The sequence below is a fragment of the Xenopus laevis genome, chromosome 4L, assembly GCF_017654675.1.
Source record: "Xenopus laevis strain J_2021 chromosome 4L, Xenopus_laevis_v10.1, whole genome shotgun sequence".
NCBI lineage: Eukaryota > Metazoa > Chordata > Amphibia > Anura > Pipidae > Xenopus > Xenopus laevis.
Genome location: NC_054377.1, coordinates 112,441,075 through 112,461,852, shown reverse-complemented (window position 1 = coordinate 112,461,852; position 20,778 = coordinate 112,441,075). Strand labels below are relative to the sequence as shown.

Genomic DNA, 20,778 nt, shown 5'->3' with positions numbered 1-20,778 from the left:
ATGATCATTAGTTGAGGGTCTGCTACAGAATCAACAAATAGATTCTTCTTGATCTGTCAAAAGCTGTAGCAGGTTACAGGTAAGTTAAACTAGTGTGGAATTGCTGCATGCAGACATGTCATTAGAGTGATAATTATCTGCTGTGGGCATTATGGATCCCTGCTAGAACATAAACATTGTTGTGTTGCTCACATGAAACCTATATATGATCATTAGTCAAGGGTCTGCCACAGAATCAACATATAGTAGATCCTTCTTGATCTGTCAATAGCTGTAGCAGGTAAGTTAAACTAGTGTGGAATTGATGCATACAGACATGTCGTGAAATATACATATACATACATCTTATGTCATTAGAGTGATAATGATCCACTGTGGGCATTATGGATCCCTGCTAGAACATGAACATTATGTGTGTGCATTGGCACACTCCACCACTTCCTGGTACTGAATATATTACTTTTCAGAATGTGGACTTTCAGAAATACATTTTATTTCCGCCTGTAACTGTATTCAGCAACTTTTAATCTGTGTCTGTCAGTTGGCTGGCCTTTGACTTAGTAGCATGAAACCAAAACGGCCATCTCTCTCTCTCCCACCCCCACCCCCACCCCCATAAATCAAAACTCAAAATGGGCAAATAAAGTGTGTGTTATGTATATATGTTCTGCTATTTTGTGTAATATCGCGATATAGTTTAAGTAATATTTAAAACCATTTATCTTTAAGTAAAACATTTCATTTGTTGTTTTATATTCTAGTAATTTCTCTGTTCATATTGGGGTAAGATCATCTTCAGTGTATACTTAAAGTTGAATAAAAATAGGACGTTTAATACATTTTTATATTAACATTGAGATGAGCATGCATCAGTCTAGAAACCCCTTTTCTGAGGAAGCCTATATATCACATAAACAGATTGCCAGACATGCTGGCAGCCATTTTGTAATGTCCACTAACATGTTTATCAACAACACTTTGCTGCTACATGAGAACTTGCTAAAATCTCTCTGATATTGGTCAGCATTCCCATATTTTGTGAATGAAACATCTACACTGTCATATTGCCAGTAAAAACTCATCTCTTGTAAACAGATTCTTATGTACCTTATTTTTTTCTTAGGCACCTTGTTTTATTAATTAATATTAAAAGAATATCTGCATATTATCCTCCTCCAGAGAGTACTGGCAGCTGTCAGGTGTGCAACACCCCAAACAGAGTTGTGTAAAAATAATTTCTAATCAGCTAGACTGGTATTAGGTGAACAAGGAAATACACACTGTGTATCCTGCAGCAACTAATATTTGTATAGTTTTATAAATAAATTACTGCAATGAAAACTCAATACATGTCATTACTAAGCACATGTTGTGCTCTGTCAAAGTTTAAAAATGCACAATGCATGTGTATATGCTTTGAGTGTAACCTTGCACATACAAAACGGTGTAGTGAGAAAAGGTCCGTGAGGCCTGCAGCATTGAGAGAGAGGACCAGGAGCATCAAGAGACAGAATGTCAGAGAACACATAAGGTGAGCAGAGGGTAAGAAGCAAGCAAGTCAGTCCATTATTGTCTGGTGCAATTATTCTACACTGGAAATGTCTGCATGTAATGTACAGTAGGTCAATTAAGACCCATTTTGGATCATGTCTCTTTTATGCTTCATAAATAAATGATATGTTTCCATATGATCAGTGTATTTTAGTCCTCGCACCTTCAGTCGGAAGATAATTTAAAAATGGTTTTAAACTTGCTGTCAGAGGACCTCTTATATTTACTGTGTGAGGTGCTGCTTTGAGCTTGCAAATGCTCTCTGCTTACTCAATGCCTGCCTTCTTCCTCACTCTTAACCTCATTATTGCCAACACTTTTCCAGCCAACATGGTTTATCTTACACTCTCTGTCTTTTTGCACATGCTTTCATGTTTTGTGTAAATGCTCAATTTCTGTCCTTTATCTTCTTATACCCCACACTTTTCAAGTCTCTTTTTAAAGGAAAGCTATACACCCGGAACAATGTAGGTCTCTATAAAAAATATATTGAATAAAACAGCTCATATGTAAAACCCTGCTTCACATAAATAAACCATTTTCACAATAATATACTTTTTTTAGTAGTACATGCCATTGGGTAATCATAAATAGAAAATTGCCTTTTTAAAAAAATAAGAGCCACCCCTGGGATCCTAGGATTCACGGTGCACACAAACAAACCATACATGTTAGGTCACATGAACCAATTAACAGACAGAGTTCTGTCTTTTGCGTCTCACACTTCTTCCTGTTACAGTTAGAACTACAGTATTTCTGGTCAGGTGATCTCTGAGGCAGCACACAGACCATCACTAAATGGTGGTTCAAGGCAAGAGATGTAAAAGGGCAATATTTTAATTATTTAATATATACCAGTTGGTATGATTCTTTAAAGGGGTTGTTCACCTTCCAAACACTATTTTCAATTCAGTTGTTTTTAGATTTTTCCCCAGAAATAAAGACTTTTTTCAATTACTTTCCATCTAAAATCTAAGTTTAAAGTTGAATGTTTGTGTCTCTGGTGTTTGAGTCTGGAAGCTCAGTAATTCAGGTGTAGACTCTAAACTGTTACAATTTTGCAACATTGAGTTGATACATTTCTCAGCAGCATCCTGAAGTATTAGCAACTATTGCATCAATTCTAACAGCTGCCTGTAATGAAACTCAGAAATTCTGCTCGGCAGGGACAAAGATAAGAAATGTATCAACTAATTGTATCCATTTAGAATAGTTTACAGGGTCGGCGACCCCCCTTTCCAAAGCTGCTTCAGAAGGTGAAAAATGACACTTTATACTTCAAAATTAGAAAAATGGTCACACATAGAAACTACAAAGTCATTGGAAAAAGTTGTTATTTCTGGTGAAATATCTGAAAATAACTAGTTGTTTGAAGGTGAACCAGCCCTTTAATATGTCACTTAATTTGATATAAACTATCTGCTGGTTTTGTATCCATTTTGAGGGTATAGTTTTCCTTTAAAGGGGACGTTTTAATTACAAGAAGTCTATGGATTTTGCTATTTAATGAGCTATAATAGCTAAACAGAGAAATTGAAGCTAGTTGTTTGCTCCTTTCAATTTAGAACTCATTTTGAAAAGGAGGTCATTTTCAGGTAGGAGGGATTTCTATGTAACAAATCTGTAGTTGCACCAGTGGCAGTTGACAAGCATCGACAAATGTCTTCCCATTGTCTAACTTTAGTATCGGTGCAAATACAACTTGCCACAATGCAGCTTGATGACAGGAAATTCACAAAGAATGCAGTTTTCTCGCAGTAGTCGGATTGCAGCAAGTAAGGTGTTTTACTTGCAGTGACAGAAAGTTTAGGCAAGGAAGTCTTTTTCAGGAGATTTGTTGTAGAAGTAGTATAGATTTACCGTAATGCTAAATCTCCTCTTGTGTCAGTACCATTAGGTAACAAACTGTATCAGCTACTTGCTTTCCTGGGGGTAAAATTGACAGCGTCTAGGTTTGGCTGTAAACCTGTCCTTCTTACTTACATAATTCTGCTTATTATGCTCTCAACAAATGTTATCTGTACAATAGTTTGGAAACAGTGCAACTGTGTTCAGTGTGGTAATGGACCAGTGGAAGTTCTACATCAGTTGCTTACCAACATAATACCATAAACTGGTTAGGTCTCAGGAAGTAAAGTGCTGATTAACTCAACTGCGTATGTAGTCAATGGGCATCTTGAAAGGGGCAAGCTAGCCCCACAAGCCAGTCACTGCTTCTAATACTACTAAATGTAAATCACACTGTAGGATGCATATGGAGCAGAGATAGTTGGACCTCAGAGGGAAAACACTGCACTTGTAACTGCTCTATGTGTGTTAGGCAAAGTGCTATAAATTTAGCAGTTGTTTTGACAGGTAGAGAAGGGTGTTTTGTCTTTGTGTGCCTTTTAATCTATACAAAAAAATCCTTTTTATCCAAGCAACCTACCAGAGTGACATAGCATGTTAGTTATTGTGACGTTACTTCTTGGCTATTGGGCAGGTATTAGATCGGAATGCAGTGAAGCCTTCTGTGGGTCTATGGGTCAAAGTTGGCTCTATGCTTGTGCACATACATTTCTCTTGTGTGGTAGTGCACAGCTGTGAGAAAACATTGGCTGTATGTATTTCTCAAATACCTAAAATTGTATAGAGTTGCGTTTGCAGGGCAGTTTTTCTTAATTCACCATTGAAACATATACAAACAATAAAGATAAAAAAAAAAGTAGTTCTTCCTCTATGTATTTTTCCATGTATTAAAAGTTTTGCTCCTGTGGGTACAAACCCAATGTACAGATTTGGTAGAGTTAACACCGCAGAACATTCTCATATTATTGTCATACCCCCCCTATAGGACTCCCCTATGTGACAGCATGTATGCAAGTTTTTTTTCCCTTTGGCTTTCCTGGATTACTTGGCTCATATTTCTTCCTTTAATCCATAACAGATCAGCCCAGATAAGCGCTGTTTGGCTAACGCAGATCTCGTTAGGGGACAAAGCTGCTTAGGGTAAATCCAGGAGAAGTGGGGAGATTTACACAAAACAATCCTGATTCATGAGTGCCGGAAACTAGCATTTAATTTACCCTCTAAGGATTAGTTTCACTGCCAGGGTCAAAGGATGCACGTAACCACAGTCATTTCATGAATTAGAGGGATTGTTGCTGCATTTTGTGTATGTGTGCTTGTTTTATTTATTGAAAGGAGTGCAAATGGGCCCATGCATAATGGAAGCATATTTTGAAATAACTGGATTACGAAGTATTTATATTTCTGCATGAGGCAAACAATATTCACCAGTGTTCTGGTTGGAAAGGTTTCCAACATTTACCCTTGTTGTGGAAAGGAGGGGTAATTCTGCTCTACCAAATCTTTGCATTCCAGTTAGGTTGCTAGCAGGACCTGTCTACTGGTTCAACCATGACACCCGCTTAAATAGTTGTAAAGCTTGCTTCCCTCAGGTTGCAGTCATACCAGTCCTCCTCTTTTGTTCCTTCTACCTTAAGCTGGTACATAACAAGGAACTTTCATGTTAATACCAGCCCTTCTGTTTCCACAGTGACTGAGGATACTCTGTGCCTGGTTTACAAAACTGGTTTATGTTTAGTACTGTAAATGAAACGTATAAACATGCTGGGATACTTCGGGGGTTCTTTATCAAAGGTCGAGTTGTTTTTCCCGAAAATGTTTAGTTTTGGGGGGATTTTTCAGTTATAAATCCAGCCTGTCGAAGTCATGTAGAAGTCAATGACAGAGGTCCCTTGAACCATTTGAAGATCTTTGTAGCCTTCATGATGTTCAAGTTTTTTTTTCAGTGGGTTTTGCTCAAAAACTCTATTCATTTGAGCAATTTGAGTGGTTTTTTTTCACCAAAAACTGGAGTGTTCAAGTTTTTCATGAATCAGAAACTATTAGAGTTGTGAGTTAAATCAAGTTATAAAAAAATCTCTCAAACCTCTAAAACTCAACCTTAGAAAAATAACCACCTGACGATTACCACATCCTACATCAGATGGTGCCATGCCAGAGAACCTTGTGACCTGTAAGGACCCCAGCCAAATGCCTATAATTTTCTCTACTCTTGTAAAATCAGCAGTAACAACATACAATAAAACTTTTACCATTTGTTATATGCAACAACTACTAACCTATCTGACTAATGTATATTAAAAATTGTAATTAAGATGTGTGTGTGTGTGTGTGTGTGTATGTATGTGTGTATATATATATATATATATATATATATACACACACAAACACACACACACCCTGGATATATATATATATATATATATATATATATATATATATATATATATATATATATATATATATATATTTATTTGGATTGTGCACCTCTGGCTTCATCCTTTGGATCGAGCGCAGGCACTGTGGGACTCCAGTAAATGGATAAGAGAAGTCTGTATCTTTGGATGATTGCCGCTTGTGTGGGCATTAAAATGATAATTCTCTATAGGGAAAAGTGATCTGAGATCTGTACGTTTTCCCAGAAACTGGCTATAGAATATGTCATTGGCCTGAAAGGATAGCTTAACAAAGACATAGGCTTGAAATGCTGCACATTATGTTTCTGTACCAGTCCAGGGTGACCACATCCCCTTTTTTTTTTTAGAGCTTAGGTGTGTATATATAAGGTTGCCACCTGTCCTGTTTTAACCCGGGTCAAAACTTCCTGCCCGGTTTTCCAAATTAGGAAAGCAGGATTCCCATGATTGACACACCTATCTGCCAATCGACAAATGCCGCATCATAGCCCCTACCCCTGCCCGGTCTCCACTGAGCGAAAAAGGTGGCAACCATATAAAAAAATTAAAGTCAGATTACATGGCTGTTTAGTAATCTATTTAGCTTCTCATTACATAGCAACACATAAATCACTTCAGTTAGCATAAGAAGGTAATAAACAGCTCTTTATGACTATGAAGATTTTCAGGTCATGGTATATCTAGTATAAGTAATTCTAAAACAACTGGACTTGCTGGGTAATCATTGAAGACGTTTCACTACTCATCCGAGTAGCTTCTTCAGTTTAACTGACTGGTATGGGAAGTCCTCAACATATATTTGCGATGGCCCCTAAGCTTTAGGCTGGTTCAGTAAGTTCAATTTAAAAGTTTATAGTATAATTATCCTTTGGCTTCAGGTGAATTTTGTATTAAAGGGGACCTGTCACCTAAAGAAAGAATTCCAAATCCTATGTTATCATGTTTATCAAGCAAAATAAACTTCACTTAAGCTATATACATTATTTAAATCTTGTTTAGTTTGGGAATTCACCATCACAGCAAGCAGTCAAACAAAAATGCCAATATCTTGTTGATGGGCCAGAATGGAGGGCCTCATGCCCATGCACTGGCAACACAATTAGATGGTAAGGGGAGGAGGAATGTGGGGAATGCACTGACATCTAGGTAGTGTGGAATGGAAAGTGAAAGTTATTGCCAGCTCCGCGAATGTAATAAATGATCAACAGTCAAGATTTTGAAATGCTTTTAAAACAGGTATTGATGTCTTAATAAAAAAAGAATTTGGGTTTCATGTTCAATTTGAAAATTACGTTTTTTTTTTTATACATCTGTGTGACAGTCACTGTACTAATGAAGCTCCATCTACATCTCTGCTGTAGGTCCTGATCTCAAAGGCAGTTTTGTAGAAAGGCTTACTGTATATAGAGCCTAGTATGTCAAGTAAGGAATGGTACTAATTACTGGGGTCATAGATTCAAAATCTCAAATTGTTTTGAGTCTTTTATTGATGTCAGCCAATTATAAAGAAGAGCAATCTAGAAGAACAATAGAGAGTACAGGTGCATACAGTGACTCATGAAAGGATATGAATATTCCCTCCGCAGTAATGGAAAACAACTTTTAAGTGCCATGAGGATATGCATTTGCTGGACAGCAATTAAAACAAGATAGTCTTTGTTCATCACATTTTAAATAGAAACAACTGCAGGTGGTATTCTGAATAGCAGGAGGAGATGTAGATACTGAGATGAGGGGCAGCAAAAGACCTCAGCATATTGAGGAGAGCATTAAAGGGGTGGCTCACCTTTAAGTTAACTATTAGTATGTTCTAGAATGTTTCAGTTGGCCTTTTTTTCTTCTTTATTGTTTTTGAATTATTTGCCTTTTTCTTCTGATCTTCTTCTGTTTCCAGCTTTCCAATGGGAGTTCACTGATCCCCTCTAAAAACTAATGCTTTGTAAGCCTGCAAATTTACAGTATAGTGCTAACATTGCTAACTGGAGAGCTCCTGAGGAAGTGGCGAGAGCCATGAAACGCGTTGAGTGAACAGCCCTTTGTTTAGTGTGGGGCATGTTTTTTCCTACTACCATTTTAAAATGCTTGAATAAAGGTTTATATTTTTAATTTTTCTACCTCCTGGATTCCTTGGTGCTGCACCTACAAACTCACTCTCTCTTTGGAAGCAACCGTTGGGATCTTCGGTTTTGTGACATGCACAGGTGAATCCTAGTACCTGGTAAGTGCTCCCTCTATTTTTTGCAAGTTTTGTATCTAACTGGAGAGCTGCTGAATAAAAAGCTAAATAACAATTAATAAAAAGTGAAAACAAAGTTAATTTTAAGATGAACAACCCCTATAGGGAAGCTGCAGCCAAAAAGTCAAGGAGAGTGACATCAAACACAGATTCATATATAATGCGCTAGTTGACTAAAGCACCTCCATAGCAGCTATAGAAAGGTTCAGCAGTGATAATCTAATTTTGAAAACTAACTTTTTGGCTCATTAATTTTAAGGGGTAAGGCCAGTGGTGGAACAATGCACAGGCTATAGCCTAGGCACCGATGCAGCCTATTTTAGCTTATTATTATCTTTTTTTTAAAGGGGTGGTTCACCTTTAAGGCAACTTTTAGTGTGTTTATAGAATAGCCAATGCTAAGCAACTTTTTTCATTATATATTTTTTATAGTTATTTGCCATTTTCTTCTGACTCTTTGCAGCTTTTAAATGGACGTCGTTGAGTCCCTTCTAAAAAGCAAATGCTCTGTAAGGCTACAAATCTATTGTTACTTTATATTCCTGACCTTTCTATTCAGCTCCTCTCCTATTCATATTCCAGCCTCTTATTCAAATAAGTGCATGGTTGCTAGGGGGATTTGCAGATTATTAAAATTGAAATTTGAAGAACTGCTGAATAAAAAGCTAAATAACGCAAAAACCACAAATAATACAAAATGAAAAACAATTGCAAATTGTCTCAGAATATCACTCTCTCTACATCATACTAAAAGTTAGCTCAAAGGTGAACCACCCCTTTAATGTGTCTGTTTGCTACTTCTTAGTCTGAAAAGCAAGCTGTATGGATTTCAGCACCTGCATTTCAGTTTAGGGACTTGGGAAATATGATATAATCTCCCTCACCCTCTGTCTTGCACTCATCATGTGGCAGAATATTGGTTTCCTTCTTATCGGGTGGTGCTGATAGATGTGTGAGTGCTTAGCTGTTGGCTGCTGCTAGTTTCGGCAACATGAGAATTCTGGGATCAAGCGGTCATGTCTCTGTAGTGTGGAGAGGCTTAAAATTCTTTAACCCTTTAAGCCCTTTGACAGTGATAAGCAAGGTTGGCTTGATTCATGAAGATAAGTAACATTAGATACTCAAAGCAGTAGATATTTGCTGCTGCGATTTCCATTGAATAGTAACTTAGAGAAAATATGTGTTGGGTTTTTATTTTGGGAGGGAATTTAATAATGCATGAAGCGTTGATCATGAGAATCATGTCCTGAGATTATAATATCAAATGAAGCTTGAGGAGACCAAAACAGTTATTATATCCTACTCAGAATATAATTTTGGCAGAAAATAGTATATATCCTTAGGGCTTGTTTTAAGTACTTAGAATGGTAGCAGTGTGATCCAAGTTATGATTGTACGATGTACGAAGTCATAAAGCATCTCTGTTATTTCCTAGTCACACGTGATTCTAAGATCTTCCTGTTCAATGTTGGCCAATTTAGGTTTTCACACTAGTGGGGGCCCTAGTGGATCTTATGGTAGTCCTAGATCAGGTGGGTACACAAGTTCTTGAGTTTTAGTAATGATTTTTCCCAATCACCACATCTCCTCCATGCTTTCAATGTTCACTCCCAGAGAACCTGCTATCAAGGGTCCAACACAAAACATCTTCTTCTGGTATCCTCACATCTGAGAGTCATTGATCACATTTTTACTACTTTTCAAAACCGTTTGTCTAGTGGGCTAGTGGGTGCCAGCGCCTGCAAAATATTTTAGTTTAGGGCTAAAGCTGTATAAATGGGACATAAGCATGTAAGGCTGTATGTACAGTGGGGCAGTAACTAGGAAAACCATAGAGGGTTGGAATGTGTCTCCCAGAATGCTCTACAGGACACAGAAGATGAGGAGAATAACAGAGTCTATGTTTAGTCAGGCTGGGGGTGCCAGTGCAGGTGCAACCTGGGAAAGGGGGAGTGGCTGGGAGTGACAGGAAGTAGTTTGGTGACAGGAAGTAGTTGGATAGTTAATGATGCAATGAAGTTTGAAAGCCCTGAGGTGAAATGAGTAGGTGTTTGATATCCGTAATTTGGAGTAAATTGCCTATTACTGGCTGATGCCTTATCAAAGAGTAAGTCCTATAATAGCAGACTGCCAATGAACCAGGCTATTGTGCTTAAAGCGGAATTAACTGTGAGCTGTTGTTGCTGATGTTCTGTACTGTTGAAACCTACTTTATAAATAGCTCTAGCGAATAAAACAGAGGTTTTTCTGTTTAAACTACCCTGGGAGTTGCTATCTTGGAAAAGCTATTACTAAGTCTGAGTACCCCATTATTTAATACACTGTTTTTGCTTTTTACTCCGCCTGTCTATGTGCCTGCTCAGCTACCACTCTATATAGTTCAGGATGCAACAAATTCAGGATTTGGTTTGAATCTTTTGCAGGATATGTCTTAGACTGTTATTCAAACATACCAAATTCAGATCCATAACTGTACAACTAAATGATACAGTTTTTGAATCCAGTGACGGAATTATGTGCGTTTTATCTTCGTTTTTTATATGTCATTTAGATTTGTGGGTTTCTTCCAATTTTTCGAGAAGGCTTCACTATTCAGCTTAAAGGGATCCTGTCATCGGAAAACATGTTTTTTTCAAAACTCACCAGTTTCTCAAAAGAGCAAACAGATTTTTTTATATTCAATTTTGAAATCTGACATGGGGCTAGGCATTTTGTCAATTTCCCAGCTGCCCCTGGTCATGTGACTTGTGCCTGTACTTTAGGAGAGAAATGCTTTCTGGCAGGCTGCTGTTTTTCCTTCTCAATGTAACTGAAGGAGTCTGAGTGGGACATGGTTTTTTACTATTGAGTATTGTTCTTAGATCTACCAGGCAGCTGTTATCTTGTGTTAGGGAGCTGCTATCTGGTTACCTTCCCATTGTTCTTTTGTTTGGCTGCTGGGGAGGGAAAGGGAGGGGTGATATCACTCCAATTTGCAGTACAGCAGTAAAGAGTGATTGAAGTTTATCAGAGCACAAGTCACATGACTTGGGGCAGCTGGGAAATTGACAATATGTCTAGCCCCATGTCAGATTTCAAAATTGAATATAAAAAAATCAGTTTGCTCTTTTGAGAAATGGATTTCGGTGCAGAATTCTGCTGGAGCAGCTCTATTAACTGATTCATTTTGAAAAATTTTTTTTTTCCCATGACAGGGAGTCTTTAGCATTTATTCCCCATTGCTACAGTCAGAAAGGGGATGAGGAATAAATCCCTTGTTTTTTAGTTCTTAATCTCATGTCAACAACATTGTAGAGGCAATTATTTTACTTTATGCTTTGGCTAAACAGAAGTAGCTCTGTCCACTTACATCCTGATACATTCTGCTGTTTAATATTGTAGAACTTTACACAAAATTACTACATTAATTAGATAATTGTGTTGAGACACACATGTTGAATGCATATTAAAGAACCAGTAACACCAAAAACCAAGAGTTTATCAAAGTAATTAAAATATAATGTACTTTTGCTCTGCACTGGTAAAACTGGTCTATTTAATTCAGAAAGACTACTTTAGTTTATATAAACAAACTGCTGTGTAGCCATTTAAGCTGCAAAAAAAGGAGAAAAGGCACAGGTTACATAGCACATAAAAGATAAGCAACGTCCAGTACAATGGTGTTTTTATCTGTTATGTGCTATGTAGCCTGTGCATTTTCTCTTTTTTTTTCCAGCTTGAATAGCTGCCCCCATGGCTACACAGAAGCTTGTTTATATAAACTATAATAGTCTTTCTGAAGCAAACACGCCGGTTTTACCAGTGCATGCTAACAGTATAAAATATGTTAATTACTTTAAAACACATTCATTTTTTGTTGTTACTGTTCCTTTAATAACCAAAGAAAAAATGTAATATTTAATCATATACTTAAACTTTTCTTAATAGAAAGTGGTCCTACACGTCCTATTTTTTATTTTTATTCTTACAGTCTTTTAAAAATTATATATAATAGATAAAGTATAACAGACATAAACAGGATTTTGCTACTTAGATCTTGTTATATTGAAGGTTAAAAACTTCTATAAAGGCTGTAAGTGGACTTGAAAGAGCAGTTTGGTGACTGCTGAGCATGTGAAAGTCAGATGGAGCAGGGAGCTGAATAAAAGGTAGCAGGGCAGCTTTACTCACCAGCACGCCATTGTCTGACATTGCTGAACAGTTTAAAGAAAAATAGCTTGATGGCAGATTAACATTTCCCTTGTACCTAAAGGAACTTATCCATTTACTGAAATCTATATGAACTACATACAAAATGAAAACCATATATATATATATATATATATATATATATATACACACTATGTGAAAAAAGACTGCACTCACAGGACTTGTCATGAAAAAAAGCACAAAAGCGGTCTTTTTTCACATAGTATAGGGAAGTTTTTACCGGCACCCAGGCATTTAATAGCTTTATTGAGGAGTGCACCAGCTTGGATCCATAAGCATATGGAAACCTGTCATTGATTAGGTCATCATCCGATTTTTAAACCTGCCCAATTTTCATATCCGGACCGTCACACAGGGCCTCCCTTGGCCCCATTCATAGACCAATAAGCAGCTTTTATCAGCATTTGTAGAAACACAGATTGAGATTTTTCTTCTGTCACTATATATGGTTTGTCTTTTATGTTGTAAGTCTACATTCGACCATTATATGTTTAGGCTTTCACCTGCCAGTGGGCATAGGTTTAAATGTGCTACAAATCACCGGTCTAAACTCACAGCACCTGCATGTGCCCTTAGAAGGAAAGTGCAGCAAAGCAGTAGCTAAATAATTAAGACATCAATCATTGGTCCTCAAGCTCCCTGAGCTGGGCAAGTACCTGTACATTTTTTAGCATTTCAAATACAGATCTGGAGGCAACCAGACGTACTCCCTGCTTCTGTATTCTTCGCTTTGTTGTAGGATGAGACTTTGACTGTATCTGGTCTCCCCAGAGCAGAAGACCAGCATTTTGGAACCATGGTTACCAGGCCCCAGGGCTTTGTCAGTTGCTATGTTATTCTCTTTCACCTGAGACATCAACATAGGTGTGTTTAAGGCACTGATACCACGTGTCACTTTCTATCTGCAAGTCTCAATTGTCTGCTAGAGGCAGCACCATTATAATCATAATTAAAGTCCAGATAGGGGAATTAGGTAGAGGCTCTGGCCTAGCCACTCGCCAGTGAAATAGTCAAAAATAAATGGAAAGCCAATACCTTGTCTGCTACAAACGGGTGAATCCTAAATTTTATTTTATGGTGCTCACAACACTTCAATGTTCATTGAACATTGAAGTGTTGTGAGCACCATTATAATATCTTTCCAGAGCTACTTATCTTTTTAAGCCAAAGTGAAACTTTTTCAATGCATGGCCTACCTTTGGTTAGATCCTCCTTTGCAAAAATAAAGATTCATTCTGCACTCCACTATTAAAATATTATTGATTTTAACATGAATTTAGTAATTCCGGAATTCCTCTGAAGTGAATCCTTCCTTTAGAAGTAAACTGAAATACTGCCTCTTAATATCCTTCTATTTGTGTCTGTAAGTAACCCTTCCACTTAGACTGCAAACTCTACAGGGCAGGCATCTCCTTACTCTTGTCTCTTTGACACTTGGCACTTAATCTTTAATGTATCTGCACTTTGCATTTATTGTTGTAACCACCCCTTTTTGTTTACATTGTTGTTCTGCTGTACAGTGCTGCGTACATAAGTAGCGCTATATAAATAAAAATATACTTACATACAACCCCACGTTCTATGGCCTTAAAAAAATTCTATCTAAATATTGTAGTGCAGACAGTGGTGTAACTAGTATGTGGCGGCCGCGGCTCCCCCCACAAAAATCCTTATCCGACCCAATGCCCGCCCACCCCACACAGGAGTCTCTCACCTGCCTCTTCCCCCTTCCCCACCCGCATGTTGGGGATCGGGGTATTTTTTTTCAGCTATAGTGGAAGCAGAGCTTGAAGTCCAGGGTACCCCCCCCACGTCTGCTTCTTCTATAGTTACACCACTAAGTGCAAAATTAATCTTTTCTATTGACACTAGGGATTGTGCTTTTTTTTTACAATAGCACAAAATATCCCTCAGCAACTAATAGCATGTTTGTATTTCCCCTTAGATCATAACAAGGTTACAGATTATATATATATATATATATATATATATATATATATATATATATATATATATATATATGAAAACATTGGTGTATCATTCATTCAGCTGTAGTTAAAATAATGTGCGGTATAGGACATATTTTTATTTCACCCAAAACCCCTGGCTGACTTTAAAGCTGAATTTCAGCCTTCAGGTTGAGACCTCCCTGTCCCTGCTCCATGCCCCCCCCCCAGTATGAAAACGTTAGGTCTATAGTCAGGGCCACCATCAGAATTCACAGGGCCCCATATGACAAAATTTCCTTGGCTGCGCCCACCGCAAGCCCCACCTACAAGTCCGCCCTCCTCACCCCACAGGTCCACCACACAGTAAAAAAATAAATTGGTGGTTAGGGTTCCCACATGTTAATAAAAAATAAATAAAATATTGGTGGTTAGGGTCCCCATAAAAAAAACATTTGTGGTCAGGGGCCCCCATAAGGAAAACATTTGTGGCCAGGGCCCCCCATTAAAAAATATTGGTGGCAAGGACCCCACATAGTAAAAAAAAAAAAAAAAATTGGTGGCCAGGGCCCCCCTTAAATGTCCATGTAAAAAAACCTGCCCCCCCCCACACAGAAGTTTAAAAAAAAAATTGGTGCCCATTGCCCCACCACACAACAGGGACCACAAAGGGTTACCTTTAGGGGGTCCCTACCATGTTGCACGTACTTCATTAGCATGGCCCACGTGCTGTAAGTGAGCTGCCAAGTACAGAAGGGGGGAGGGGAGCACAGGTGGCTGCATCTTCTTCCTGTGACAGCATTTTCTTCCCATATTGGTCACAGAATTTCAAGTCCCGGTAAAGCTGCATGGTGATTGGATGAGCTGGAAGGGAAGTTCAAACCTCAGCAATCTCTGAGCAGCTCAAGCGGGACTTAAACTCTGTGACCAATAAGGGAAAGTAATGGATACCTCACCCTGTGCTCCCGCCCTGCCTTCCCAAAGTCGGCAGCTCTCAGAAAGAAGGCTAATCAAGTAAGTACGGCATGGCCGGGCCCCCCTTACCCTCTGGGCCCCCTACAACTCTCCCCCCCTGATGGCGGCCCTGTCTATAGTTTCCACTGCAGTTTTTACTGTACTGGTCTACAGTTTGCTATTGGCTAATGAAGGCGGCACATAGTATGTCTTCGTGGCCTGTAGCAAGTCTCCTCTGGTGCAGCTAACAAAACGACCAAAAATATTTTTGTACTGAAGTCAATGCAAATCTCTGCTGGTTAAACTTTTGAATAACATAAAGATGTGAAAATGCCTTCTGCATTCATGCAATTGAATTTTAAATGTCCCATCTACTGTTTTCCAAAGTTTGCTATTTTACCATTATTGAGCAAAAGCTGCTCATTGTTTGCCACCTGTCTGTAATACAAATCAGAAGCATATTTTGATGTCAGCATTCTCTTATTTCAGAAGCATATTTTGATGTCAGCATTCTCTTATTTCTGTCTCTGTGTGCAAATGATTTATGTATACACACAAAATTCTTTGTTCACCACAAGTTATAGTCCTGGTCTCATAACTTGTGTTTATTTGATACTGCTTGACATTTATGAGTGTATAAGTGTGTATTTAATTTTACACCAAAAAATCGTAACATTAGGTGCAACATGAATAACCTATTGAAATGCTGACTTACTTCTACTAATGTGAGTTTCTGCCTTTCCTACAAAAGTGCTTTACAGATAAATTTGAATTTATATACAGGTATCAGATCCATTATCCCGAACCCATTATGTTAAAACCCATTATATAGAATGCATTATCCAAAAAGGTCTGAAATACAGGAATGCCATTCTCCACGGAGTCTTATTTAAGCAAAATATTATTGTTACTGATTTTTAATTTTCTCAGTACCTTGTACTTGATGGAAAATATTTGTGACAAAACTGTTGCTGTTTTTTAGTGTTTAAAAGTTTGTTTTTTTTAAATTAGCCTTAAGACATCATGTTCCAAAATTCAGAAAGACCTCTTATGCAGAAAAAAAATGTTCCCGTACATTTTAGATACTATTATCCACACACACAGTTCAGTGGCATTTGGTGATTTTTTGGCCTCTTTTGAAGATATTTAAGTTATTTTATGGAGATGTTTGTAGGCTAAAAATGAAGTTTCATGGTCCCAGTTTTTACTTGCAGGCTGAGTCCCAATCAATCTGAAGCTAATGCTCCAATGGGTTTCCTCCAGTGCTTTGTGGTTTCTATCATCTGTGTGTATGGGATACCAGAGCAGTTGGATCATGCTGTGCAGCTGTAGCTGTACTATCATTCATTTAAATCTCTGTGGAATAGATAGATATCTGCAGTACTTGCGAGGACCCATACAGCTGAGCAGTGATGTGCTGTTGGGTTATGCATTAGGCTCCCCCAGTATCAAAATTTGAAGGGGTATTTTCATCCTGTAATTTCTAAATTTGTATATGCACTTCATATGCCATTCATCATAGGTGGCTGGAGATATGTTATTGTTTCCAAAGAGAGGGTACTAGGCTGCTTGTCCAAGAGAAAACCATGTGCTCTGTATCCAGTGAGCTACAAATAGCTGCTACTAATCTTCCCATGTGAATGAAAAACCTAATTAACGCTGGCAGGTTTCTGTTACTTGAAATATCCAGTCTTGCCTTGGGTGCTAAAGCTCCTTAGCCTGACTTGTGTGGGTGGAACCGTGTATCCTGGGACATCTTTGTGTGCTTCTATGCTGTGTGTAAGTATGAGCTTGTGCCAGCATAGTTTTATGCATAACAGATCTTGCCATTTTATTGACTTTTTTATGAGAAGGTAAGCAGGATGTCAGTGAATGTGGTCTTCTTAGACTTTGCTAAGGTTTTCGATACAGTACCAGACAGAACTGGTTAAATAAAATAATATTAGCCTGGAGCATAGTATTTGCACTTGGATAGAGAGCTTGTTGAAGGACAGATTACAAAGATTGGTGGTAAAAGAAACATTTTCTAATTGGACCAGAGTTGTTAGTGGAGTACCAAAGGGGTTTGTCCTTAGTCCTTTGCTTTTTAACTTGTTTTTAATGACCTGGAGATGGACATGAATTTGTGAATTTATCATTGATGAATCACCTTGTCAAATCCGTGGTTAATAATAAAAGGCTAAAAGCTGAAGAATATAGTTTGAGTCCAAGTTCCTGTTATCTAACAATTGGATTTAATTAGGGTCAGTAAACAGAGTAAGGAACCCCACACCAAGAACTGATCACACATGGTGATGCATTGCAATAATACACAGGCTCCGGGTGGCTGCGGGCTGATCTCTTATTACTACCCTTGCTGCCCTCCCTGCCCCTGAACTAACAGTGCCCCACTTCCGTCGCCAATTGCATCTATTTATAGACGCTCCCCACCCCATTCCCTCCATGAAGTTAGAGATGGGCGCGGTTCGAGCGTGGGTATAAAAAGGAATGTGGAAGCACAGGTCAGTTCGGGTCCTAATCAGTCTGGGTTAGGGTCGGTTGTGGGTTGAGAATTTCTCGACCTGCACATCACTATTTTGGAGGACATTTTTTAAAGCAGATTCTGTCTAGATTTTAAAAAATATATAATGCACTGGCACATTCTTGTTTTTTATACACAGTATTAAAATATGCAAATTCAGATTTGTTTCAGGATTCAGCTGAATCCTTTTCTGAGGATTTGGTATTCAGCATTATTCCAAAAAGGCTTTTTACACTGATTAGCGTTGATTCAAACAGTTCTTGTGGTGATTCCTTGGGTGCTCCGCCTCTGGCATCCCTTGTACATTCGATTTATAATAGCAGTTGGAAACACTCACAAACGCAGCATAACTGCAATTAGGCTTTTTATTCCATTACCACAACACATGTTTCGGGCACCTGGCCCTTTCTCAAGTGTTATACAGTGGTGTAACTACCTTTAAAAGGAACAGTAACATCAAAAAATGAAAGCATTTTAAAGTAATAAAAATATAATGCAGTGTTGCACTGCCCTGGTAAAACTGATCTGTTTGCTTCAGAAACACTACTATTGTTTTTATAAATAAGCTGCTGTGTAGCAATGGGGATGGCTATTCAAAGGAGAAAATGCTCAAGTTACACAGCAGATAGCAGATAAGCTCTGCAGAACATAATGGAGTTATCGGTTATCCACTATTTAACCTGTGCCATATAGCCATTTTTCATTTTCGCCATTGCTACACAGCAGCTTGTTTATATAAACTATTGAATTAGAGAGGGTACAAAGAAGGGCAACTAAGCTGGTAAAATGTATGAAAAATCTTAGCTATGAGGAAAGACTGGCCAAATTGGGGTTGTTCACGTTGGAGAAGAGGCACTTAAGGGGTGATATGATAACTATGTATAAATATATAAGGGGATCATATAATAATCTCTCTAATGCTTTATTTACCAGTAGGTCTTTCCAGCTGACACAAGGTCACCCATTCCGAATAGAAGAAAAGAGGTTCCGCCTAAATATTCGGTAGGGTTTTTTTTACAGTGAGAGCTGTGAAGATGTGGAATTCTCTCCCTGAATCAGTTGTACAGGCTGATACATTAGATAGCTTTAAGAAGGGGTTGGATGGCTTTTTAGCAAGTGAGGGAATACAGGGTTATGGGAGATAGCTCATAGTTAAAGTTGATCCAGGGACTAGTCTGATATTTTGGAGACAGGAAGGAATTCTTTCCCCCTCTGAGGCAAATTGGAGAGGCTTCAGATGGGGTTCTTTGCCTTCTTTTGGATCAACTAGCAGGCAGGTTAAAATAGTGTTTTTCAATGGTTGAACTTGATGGAGTGTGTCTTTTTTCAACCTAACTTAATATGTTACTATGTAGTAGTGTTTCTGAAGCAAACAGATCAGTTTTACCAGTGCAGGGCAACAGTACATGATATTTTCATTATTTTAAAACGCTTTAATTTTTTGGTATTTCTTTTCTTTTTAGGGAATTTCTTTGTGGGCAAAGGTGGGTGTTGGGGCGGCCAAGTATTGTTAGGTTACTGGCATTACGATTCATTATGTCCCTACAATGTATACAGATCTAACTATATTGATTTGTTTGCTACTTTTCATCCTGGAACTTCACTTTTTCAAACATTGTTTCTTTAGAGACAGCAGGGTTTACTTTCTCTGCAGGGTAGCCTCTAGTCTAGAGTCCACATGCAGATATCAAAGCCCTGATCCCATTGGAAATCTGTCCAAAATAAAGCAGTATTTATTCCTCTTTTTTTGTAATCTCTACTAGATCTGTTTTCATACTTTTATTAAAGGGATAATGTTAAAAATAATTTGTTATATTATTTAAAAGAAGGATCACTGGGGGGGGGGGCACTTTGTGCCATTCACTAACCTTGTAATCAAGTAAATTATAATGAATGCATATTTATGGGCCATTTTAGTTTCTAGATATCACTAGCCCTTTAAACACAGGACTATGATCTTTGCCAATGTACTGCACAGAAGATTTGATTTGTATTTAATTTTGGGTGGAGTTTGTTGACTGTACAATACAGATAGTCATGAGAAACTGAGCTGCTAGTAACTATTTGGATATGTGAAGTTTCAGCCCTTTAGGACAATGCTGATCAACGGTGACGCCCTTATCCAGCCTGCAAGACCATTTTTAAAGGTACATGCAACATTAAGATCTGTTCTTATAACTTGTAACTTGGAAATCGTTGTTACCGTATATAACAAGATATCATATGATCTGGCATGGTAATGCTGTAGCACTAAAGTTTTTTAAATGAACATTCTTAGTTGCCATAAAAAGTCTGACCCAAAAATTCTATCCCTTAGAATTTGTAATACTTGTTAAAGACTGAATAATTAAAGGAACAGTAACATCAAAAAATGTAATTGTTTTAAAGTAATACAAATATAATGCAGTGTTGCCCTGCACTGTTAAAACTGCTGTGTTTGCTTCAGAAATACTGCTGTTGTTTATATAAATAAGCTGCTGTGTAGCCATATGGCAGGTTTTTAAAGGAGAAAAGGCTCAAGTTACACAGCAGATAGCTCTGTAGAACATAATGTTATCTGTTAGCCACTATTTATCCTGTGCCATATAGCCTTTTTTAATTTCCGCCAATGCTACTCAGCAGCTTGTTTATATGATCTATAGTAGTGTTGCTGAAACCAACAGATCAGTTTTACCAGTTCAGGGAAACACTACATGTTATTTTCATTACTTTAAAACACTAATATTTTGGTGTTACTGTTCCTTTTTTTTTAAAAACTGACATGTTTATTAAGTTTCATTATACATGAAGTGGGTAGTCCGTGTCTTACGGTACCCTGTTATCAATGGTTAAATGTATACACATAACTGATAATGAACAATATAAAGAAAGGGACAGAAAAGAAAGGGAGGAAAAATCAAAAAAAAGGGGGAGGGGGGAAAGGAATGATGGAGTGGAAAAATATACTATTGGCATACAATGCAAGTAACAATGGTCATAAGGCAGTGGGGAATCATTATTGTTACATTTATGTTGGTTTTAGATATATGAGTTACTGGTTGGCCTCTGGGACAATCCCTTCATTATGAATGTAAGGCCTGGAAGAGCTGAGAGTCA

General features: G+C 37.9%; 1 protein-coding gene across 10 annotated transcripts in view; it reads left to right on the top strand.

Annotated features, from left to right (window-relative positions):
* The window catches only part of rbfox2.L (RNA binding fox-1 homolog 2 L homeolog), a 176,119-nt gene that overhangs the window by 919 nt on the left and 154,422 nt on the right, over positions 1-20,778 (top strand).